This window comes from Musa acuminata, chromosome BXJ1-5, assembly GCF_036884655.1.
Source record: "Musa acuminata AAA Group cultivar baxijiao chromosome BXJ1-5, Cavendish_Baxijiao_AAA, whole genome shotgun sequence".
NCBI classification, from domain to species: domain Eukaryota; kingdom Viridiplantae; phylum Streptophyta; class Magnoliopsida; order Zingiberales; family Musaceae; genus Musa; species Musa acuminata.
Window position 1 is genome coordinate 34,993,263 of NC_088331.1, and position 8,381 is coordinate 35,001,643.

Here is an 8,381-nt window from a genome sequence, read left to right on the forward strand (position 1 = left end):
CAAGCTAATCACGTGAGTGATGACACATGTGACTTGATACAGAATCTTTTTGCTTATTATATTTTGGCATATATCACTTTATAATTATTGCATATATGTATATATATATTGTGATGTCTTTGGATTTGTGCAATGGGAATCGAATCATGATGAGATCACAAAAATGAGATCGATTCACCTTTAAACACATATCCTAAATAATCACAATCATAGGTTACTCGAGAGGGACATCGTGATAACCGAACAGACTGGTGTGCTGTATACCCGTCCATATGATGGATGCAGCTGGTCTCATAGCTGCTCGTGTAGGGACACTAGGGATACAATACAAGTGCTCATTGGAGAATGAGTTCACTAATTGATCCGCTTACGGAATGTTGGATGGTTGATGATGCCTTATTGTCAGACAACGATTCCATAGTCCTAGTGGTATATCTGGTCCTTAGACTTGAGACACCAAGGATGTCCTGTATGAGTGCTCCACTCTTTGATACCAGACTTATAAGTTTGGCTGTCCTAGATCTAGTACAGCTGGTCATTGGGAGTGGTAGTCGATCTTACGAGGGCTATTGAGTGTCGATAGAGGATCATCCACTCTCGACATCATGAGAGGAATATCCCATGTGTTCTTGCTCAGACAAATCCCTAGCCAGGGTCATTCGGGTTGAGAGAGAAAGAGTTCTCTGGGAAAATCCGATTAGAGCGAGACTCAAGTAGAAACCATATGGGTCTGATAGCACCATGCTCGATATATGGTCTCTGGGATATTAGATGGATAAGGGACTATAGGTAAATGGTAACTGAGGATAGATAGGTTCATTGGATTGGATTCCCCTATATCGTTTGGGGACTACGGCGTAGTGGCCTAGTACGTCCGTAGTCGATGAGTCGAGTGAATTATTACAATGATAATAATTCACTGAGTTAGAAGGAGTTCTGACATGTATGAATCACGGCCAGCTCGATATTGGGCCTAGAGGGTCACACACATATGGTAGGCATTGCGATGAGTAGAGGTTCGAATATGATATCCGATAGAGCCCTTGTTCTTCTTGGATATCCAATAAGCCCCTGAATTATTGGATCCCATGGACGAGATCCAATAAGAGCCCATGAGAGATTATTGGATAGAGATCCACTAATCTAAAAGTCTTAGGTTATTGGATGCAGATCTAATACCCACTAGGGGATGATCCATTAGGGTTTGACAGGGAATCTCTATAAATAGGAGGGATTCAGAGCCTCATAGGCTAGAGCCTTTGCTTGCCTCTCATATTCTCCTTCCCCTCTCTACCTCAAAGCAGGCCTGGAGTTTTGAGGAGCGTCGTCGTAGCCTTGCTATGTGGATCACCGCTAGAGAGGAGGACGCTTGACCTCCTTCACCCTCACCTAAAGATCTGCAAGGAAACAGGGATATACGATCTCCCTAGGTAACATAATCTACTCTATACGCAGTTTTAAGTTTCGCGGATTTTGCACACCAATCTTCGCATGACAACGAACATCTCTTTGGGAATTGGGGATTTTGTTTTCTTGCTCTTCCGCTACGCATGTGATGTCGCCTCAAGATTTCCCAACAGGACATACGTGATTTTCTCCATCGTGAGAATAATTCTCAAGTTACGGAGCCAATTTATATAATTTGGACCAATGATGCGGTTGACATCAAGTATGCAATGTAAGGGATTTGAAAGCAATATTTTTTAAAAATAAAGATGTAGTAGAAATAAATAACATATAGATTTTATAAAAAATAAACAATCAAGATATAAACTTCTATCTTAATCTGCTCCAATATTTTACTAGGGAGTCACGCGATACCCTCAGCATGTGAAATGGAAGTCTTTGGTAGACTTCTAGTGGGGATCAGGATCCAATCAGCGTATTAGTGTAACCTCGAGGGACTCGACCAATCACACTAAGCCCAAAAGGTAGGCAACTCTTGTTGATCATAACTCCTTGTGATTCATATCCTGTTCGGCCTCCGAACTACCATGGTCTCGAGGGACTCGACCAACCATGATGTTCGGTTAAGTCAACACCATTATTACAAGATGAGTCTGATTCGATGATATACCCTCGAGGGACTCGACCAAACATACTATGTCCTCAGGTCACCAGTGACATCTCTATGTCATAAGCAAGATAGCAAATTACGATATAGGTGAGTCTCGAGGGACTTGACTAACTTAACCTACACCAAGAATCGGTCCCTACCTATGATGATGGAAGTGTTGAATCTCGGATTTTGATGATGAAACCAATTGGTAAGTGTTTATGATTTAATCTGTATTTTGAGTGACGCAGGATGTTTCAATCAGGGAGAGATAATTAAAGCAGGAAAAATCATGTTGGGCCGAAGGAAAACATGTCAGAAGATTGGACGTCGGACTGGAGGATCGGTCGACATAACGACAGAAGGCTTCGGGCCATGGATTCAGGTATTGGGCCAAGAAGAACGGATATTGCACCAAGGATATTGGAGTTACGGAGGTTAACTGGCCGATTGGGCAATAGGCCGCAAGAGAGGACGATGCGCCAAAGAATCAGACGAAGCATCGATGAACTAATGACATGCCGGACAATATGATTCAAGCTTAGTAACAATTGTCTAGATCGAAGTGTGTTTTTACATGTGCAGGATTAACTACGATAGCAAGGAATAAAGCAAAATGAAGTCTTGGAGTCAAGAACGCGATTTCGTTGGGAGTTCGAGAGTTCATCGAAAATCCGGACGTTTATCGGAAGTTCTGCTGGAACCAACCGAGAAGTCCAAGAGCTTGCCAAAGAAGCTCGTTGAAACTCGCCAAGAAGATCGTCATGAAGTCCAAGAGCTTGCCGGGAGTCCGTTGGAACATTGCCGAGAGATCGTCAAAAGTTCACCGGAAGATCGCCAGAAGAAACTAGACTTACAGACTTGTTTAGCTTAGGAAATATCTTAGAATTCATAGTTAGCACATAATTGAGATTAGAATTGGGCCAACCTAATTAGGGGCCAGTTGGGCCCATGTAAGAACTGTGTTAGGCCCAATGAAAAGGCCCAAATAGTACCCCAAGAGGTGATATTGTCATGGCACAGTCTCCGAGACTATGTCAGGCGGTGGTACCGTCAGTCTGGGCGGTGGTACCGCCCAATGAAAGGGAGTCAGGCGATGGTACATCTAGACTAGGCGGTGGTACCGTCCAGTATAGTGTTAGCATCAAACTGACACTAGCGGTGGTACCGCCTAGCATAGGCGGTGGTATCGCCTGAACCCAGGAAACCCGGGATGAGATATTTTTAGGCTCCAAGTTTGAATTAACTTGAGGCCTATAAACACCCCTCTCATCCCTGGTTAAGATACACAAGCACAGAGAGTTTAAAAGTGAAGAAACGCTATTCCAATCACTTAAGAAATCCCCTCCTCTAGTTTAAGTTTAGAATTCTGTTTAAGAGGAGTGAGTACTTATAAAGGTTGTCTCCTAAACCTATGAAAAGGAGAAGAGAGGTGTAAGAAGGAGGTTGATCTTTGCATATTAAAGGAAGATCGATAGTCGATGCCGGTGGTCTCGACGGAAGAGGAATCGGCAGAGTAAATGTAGGTCACGATGACCGAACAACTATAAAATTAGTGTGTTCTCTGGTTTGCATTTCTATTGATTTCCATTTACTTTACTGCAAACCATTTTACTTGCTTACTGTCTTCAATACATTTACGAACACGTGTTTCAAGTTAAGTTTTCGAAATCGATTTTTAACGTATAAAGAATTATCCGAAACCGACGTGTTTTACCACTGCACTAATTCACCCCCTCTTAATGCCGACTCGTTCATAATAATTGGTATCAGAGCCTCGTAATTTCTCATTTGGTTTAACACATAAGAGAAATTTCTCTGTTCGACTTTCAAGAGGGTCACTCTCTCATTCGTCCTCCCTTGTTCAATGGGATGAACTACACATATTGGAAAACTCGAATGAGAGTTTTCTTACTTTCCTTAGATTTAAATTTATGGAGTATTATTGAAAACGGTTTTCGAAGGTCTTCTCTTCTAAAGAACCATTGGAATGATTTGGAGAAGAAGACTTTTTCTTTAAATGTAAAGGGTATGAATGCCTTATTTTGCGCTTTAGATAAAACTGAGTTTAATCGGGTTTCTACTTGCAAAACGTCTTTCGATATATGACACACTTTTGAAATCACACATGAAGGCACGAATAGAGTAAAAGATTCGAAGATTAATTTTTTAATGTATGATTTTGAGCTGTTTCAAATGAAGCCGAGCAAATATATTATTGACATGTACACCTCACTTTACGGATGTTGTCAATAGTTTAAAAGCTTTTGACAAATATTTTTTGAATCTTATACTTGTAAATAAAGTTTTACGCTCACTTTCTAAAACTTGGAATTCAAAAGTAACGACTATTCAATAATAAAAAAACTTGAACTATTTACCAATTGAAGAACTTATAGGGTCTTTGATGACCTATGAAATGACGTGCAATGCACGTGAAAAACTTGAGAACCACCTTCCAAAGAACATGAATGATTTCGGACTTAGAACAATTGAACTCCTCATGAAAATTTTAAAACAAGAATCAAAAATAAAAAATGAACTTAAAAAGAAGAAGACGACTTTGGACGAATCATGCTCATCCGAAGACGAGGAGAAAAACAAAGGCGAGGTGGAAAACTACACCTTAACAGCATTCGACAATGAGGTAATCAAAATGTCTTTAATTTATTTCGAAATTACATGATGCTTTTCATGAGTTATTTTTAATTTAGTTTATAATAATTATTTTTCTTAAAAATTACATGTTTAAAAATGAAAATGCAAAAAAAATGATCATGCTAGTAATTTTGAAAATGATAATGAAAATTACATATTTTATGTTAATGGAATAAAATGTTAAATTTAAATCTAATGATCCTATGTTTGTTTTTCAAGAAGAAATAATGTGTATCTTGATGATTTCCGATTTTGATTGAAACCATGCTTGATGTCTTAATGAAAATATTAAGAAGTTTGATATCATGCTTAATGATGATGTATGGCTTTTGTATGGAAAACTAAGTATAAAAAGTTAGATTCACCTAAAAAGAAAAATACATGACTACAACAAACAAAATAATCTTGATGAAAAATGCTTTATGTTTGATGAAATCAATTTCGATGATGCATAATGATGTAATTATGTAATGAAAATATTAAATATTTTGAAATCATGTTTTGATGTCATGCATAATGATCATGCTTAATAAATTTCGAGATTATGCATGATGATTCTTGAGATTTATGGATTATCGATTTTTACGGTAATAAAAGTGGCTTTTTCGGTTTTTAAACGTTGATGCATATTTTTATTTAGCATAAATAAAATAAATCACATGAATTGAAATAACTAAAAAGAGGAAAGGTTACTCCTTGAAAATTTTATTTTTCCCTACTTTATTGATTTTTCTAAAAAGAAGATTAACGAATCTATTTATATCACTTTTATGAATCTCTTGGATGATGAAAATGATTTTAATGAGTTGAATTTGAATGAGACTTATCTTGATTTTTTGAGATTTATAACTTGAGATTTCTTATACATGAATCAAGATATTATATCATTTGATCTCCTATGTTTCTTTTTACTATTTTTTTTTTGAAAATTGATTAAATAAATCATGTCTTGTGGCATTCATGATTTGATATTATTATCTTTCATGGCATGATATGCAAATTCCTTTGTATTTGTGGTTGTAAACCTAAGGGGGACAGAAAATAGCTAGCATCTTAAAGAGAACCAAATTTGCTAGCTTGAATGATAAACTTAGACATGTTATATCTTCCAAATGCATAAATTCCTTTTATATATTTTTTGGATTATGATCTTAATCTTTTGAATTTTAGACTTGATCTTTCATTTTTTATGATTGAAATATTGATGTAATGATTTGGAATCATACATTTTATATTTTAGAAATATACATGATAATTTGGTATTATGCATGCTATACTTCAACTTATGATAATGATGTATGCAATGACGAAATGTTTATGATGAAAAATTATTTTAACATTCATGACTTGATTTTTTATCTTTGTTGTTTAACTTTTGTCATAATTTGAAAATTGATGAATTGCACAATTATTTTAGTTATTCCCCTCTTTTTGTCAATAACAAAAAGGGAGAAAGAATTTCTAGAATGCACATCCCTTCTATTTGACAATGACATAGGGGTAGCAAATTTTGCTAACTTGCTAGCTATCTTGTATATTTCAAGAAGAAGCAAGAAGATTGCTCATCTCAAAAGATGCAATAATCTTGCCAACTTTCATGTGCAAAATTTGCTAGCTCACAAATTATAAGGAGAAAAAACTTGCTAGTTTGCTTGCACATCTAAAGAAAAGAAAAAATTATAAACATACATATCGCAAAGAGAGGCAAAACTTATTAGTTTGCTCATCTCAAAAGCAAGAAATGCTATCTTGCAATATCAAGTAAAAGTGCTATCTTACCTATCTTAAGAAGCAAAACTTACAATTTACACATTGCAAAAGGAAGCAAACATAGCTAGCTTGCATGTTCTAAAATTTTGTAAAATTTTTGCTAGCTTGCATGATGATACAACTGGAGATTTATGATGCAACAATTTGAACTTGTATCTCAAACACTAAGATAGTTATACTTCTCCTTTTTGTTGATGACAAAGGGGGAGAAGTATAATGTTATGCATAAGTTTATAATAATATGTTGCTTGGATTTTTGAATCCAAGAGTCTCTATCAATATGGCAAATTGATAGGGGGAGTTTGTTTAAACTCCGGGAGTTAAGGTTTACTCCGTCATTAATTTGATATCATCATAAAAAAGGGGAAGATTGTTGAATATCAAATTTTGATGATTAAACCAATTGATAAGTGTTTATGATTTAATTTGTATTTTGAGTGACATAGGATGCTTCGATCAAGGAGAGATAATTAAAGCAGAAAAAATCATGTTAGGCCAGAGGAAAACATTTCAGAAGATTAGACGTCGAGCCGGAGGATCGGTCACGTATCGACAGAAGGCTTCGGGCCATGGATTCGGGTATTGGGCCAAGAAGAGCGGATATTGCACTAAGGATATCGGAGTTGCGGAGGTCAACTGACCGATCGGGCAATAGGCTGTAAGAGAGGATGATGCACCAAAGAATCGGACGAAGCATCGATAGACCAATAACATGTCGAACAACATGATTCAAGCTTAGTAATAATTATCTAGATCAAAGTGTATTTTTACATGTGTAGGATTAACTACGATAGTAAGAAATAAAGCAAAATGAAGTCTCAGAGTCAAGAACGTGATTTCGTTTGGAGTTCGAGGGTTCGTCGGAAGTCCGGACGTTCATCGGAAGTTTGCCAGAAGATCACTGGAAGCTCGCCGGAAGAAACTAGACTTACGGACTTGTTTAGCTTAGGAAATGTCTTAGAATTCATAATTAGCACATAATTGGGATTGGAATTGGGCCAACCCAATTAGGGGCCAGTTAGGCCCATGTAAGAACTGTGTTGGGCTCAATCAAAAGGCCCAAACAGTGCCTCAAGAGGTGACACTATCGTGGCACAGTCTTCGAGACTGTGTCAGGCTGTGGTACCGCTATTCTGGGTGGTGGAACCACCCCTGGCAGGGTGTCAGGTGGTGGTACCGCCAGTCTAGGTGGTGGTACTACCCAGTGGCAGAGAGTCAGGTGGTGGTACCGCCCAATGCAATGTTAGTGTCAGACTAACACTGACGGTGGTACCGCCCAACATAGGTGATGGTACTGCCCGAACCTAGGAAACCCAGGATGAGATGTTTTTAGGCTCTAAGTTTGAATCAACTTGAGGTCTATAAATACCCCTGTTATTCTTGGTTAAGATACACAAGCATAGAGAGTTTAAAAGTGAAGAAACGATGTTATAATCACTTAAGAAATCTCCTCCTCTAGTCTAAGTTTAGAATTATGTTTAGGCGGAGTGAGTTCTTGTAAAGGTTGTCTCCTAAACCTATGAAAAGGAGAAGAGGGGTGTAAGAATGAGGTTGATCTTTGCCTATTAAAGGAAGATCGATAGTGGATGCTGGTGGCCTCGACGGAAGAGGAATCGACGGAGTAGATGTAGGTCACGACAACTGAACCACTATAAAATTGGCGTGTTCTCTGGTTTGCATTTCTATCGATTATCATTTACTTTATTACAAACCATTTTACTTGCTTATCGCCTTCAATATATTTATGAACACGTGTTTCAAGTTAAGTTTCTGAAATCAATTTTCAACATACAAAGAATTATCCGAAACCGACATATTTTACTATTGCACTAATTCACCCCCCCCGCTCTTAGTGCCGACTCGTTCCTAACAAAAAGGCAACGTGGGTCAATCTAAT